The sequence below is a fragment of the Onychomys torridus genome, chromosome 22 (genome assembly GCF_903995425.1).
Source record: "Onychomys torridus chromosome 22, mOncTor1.1, whole genome shotgun sequence".
In the NCBI taxonomy this organism is placed as follows: domain Eukaryota; kingdom Metazoa; phylum Chordata; class Mammalia; order Rodentia; family Cricetidae; genus Onychomys; species Onychomys torridus.
Window position 1 is genome coordinate 28122926 of NC_050464.1, and position 1975 is coordinate 28124900.

The following is a 1975-nucleotide window of genomic DNA, read 5'->3' on the forward strand; positions in this document are numbered from 1 at the left end:
GTCAGTCAGCTTCTGAGTATTTAAAGGAAGTTAGGATGCTTGTGTTTTTTTAATTATATGTGTGTGGGTTTGTGCATCCAAGGGAAGAGGACCACAGAGACTAGACATTAGATCCTGTGGACTTGGGAGTGACAGGCAGTGGTGAGCCACCTGATGTGGGTTCTGGGAACCAAACTGGGGTCCTCTTCAAGAACAGTATGTGGTCTAACTGCTGAGCCACTGCTCCAGCCCCCAGCTTCTCATTACTCTAAAAATACACAAGGCAATCCAAAGGAGTTACTCTAGCTCAGTGACGCGTCTCAAGGTTTGGTTGGCTCTTTGGGGACATTCAAACTGCAGCATCTGTCCTATTTCCTGTTGTCTTAGGGACCCATGACTGTGTGGAACTATCAGGTGTCCCTCTACCTAAGGTCTCTGCCAGGATTGATCTTGTGACCCAGTCAGAAGCTTCTTCAGCCAGTGTTTGTTAGTTCCAAATCTATCAGAACCCTTCCCTAGAAAACAGACACAAAACGGCAGCGTCCAAAAGCCACCCTCCAGGTTCTAGACTATCAATCTCTCAGAACAGAACCACCCACTGATTCAGGACAGACCTTGACCAGAGCCAAGAGAACTTGGTGAGGGCAAATGGGTCTCAGAGGGAGCACACTTCCCAAAGCGTCAATCAGGAAATACAAATGTCAGAGCAGAGATGAAAATGGAATAAAAAGCCAGGCAGTGCATGCCTTTAATCCCAGGCAGATCAAGGCCACTCTTGTCTACAAAGCAAGATCCAGGATAACCAGGGCTGTTATGCAAAGAAACCCTGTCCTGAGAAGAACGAAAAACAACAAAAAGAGAATGGGATGCAAAAGCTCACCTACACAAGAATTGCAAATATTGCAATTGCAAATAAGAATTGCCTTATTCCGAAGTCAAGTTTCACCCACCTGTGCCCAGACGGAAACTTCGGTCACATTGTCACTAGTTGGGTATTTGGAGAATTTTCTGTAGTGCTAAGAATCAAAGCCAGGGCCCTGTTCACATCAGGCGATCATTACACAACTAAACACCTCTGTCCTTGCTAGTTGTTTTCAGCTGTTCTATAGGTAGGCAATGAAGGTTCTGCGAGCGTTGGCATGTGCTGCACCGCCTGAGCCTGGCCCTAGCTCTTGCCCTGTGGGACAGTCAGCTGTTCACCTCTTCCCAGGCTGACTTCGCCGAGCACATTTCCATCTGCTTCTGATCCTTGTCTCCTATCCACCTTTTCAAATTTCTGAAGGTAACAACAACAGCACACAAAGTGTGTGTGGTTCAAAATACTAGAGAAGCTGGGCGGTGGTGGCGCACGCCTTTAATCCCAGCACTTGGGAGGCAGAGGCAGGTGGATCTCTGTGAGTTCGAGGCCGGCCTGGGCTACCAAGTGAGTTCCAGGAAATGTACAAAGCTACAAAAGAGAAACAACCTTGTCTCGAAAAACCAAAAAAACAAAAACAAAAACAAAAAAACTAGAGATGGGACATGTGAAGGCCCAAGTCAAAGAGTACCCCCCCCCACGCCCTTGAGGTACACCATCTGAGCAGACTAGGTGCATCTTGTTACATACAGGCTCAAGCCCTTCCTTGAGGATCTTGTACCCAAGCCCCAGAAGGCCCCCACCCTCATTCCCAGCCCCGTTCCCTTCGGAGTGGGCAGTATCACTTTCATCTCAGGGACCTGAATGTAGACTTGTTCCTCAGAGCTGGTGGCTGCTTCACAAGGGATCATGTGTGTTCTTGCTTCTTAACCAAGCGTGCACCAGTCAGAATAGACAAGAACGGACTCACAGAAGACATGCCTAAGGGTCTAGGCAGATGATCGACATGACATGCACAGAATATGAGTGCTACCAACATTTTAAGATTAAATGTCGGATGAAAATCTATTCTAGGGCACAAGGACAGCCAATACCAAGTCCCAGGACTACCGAACTCATACACCACACAGGAAACATGGG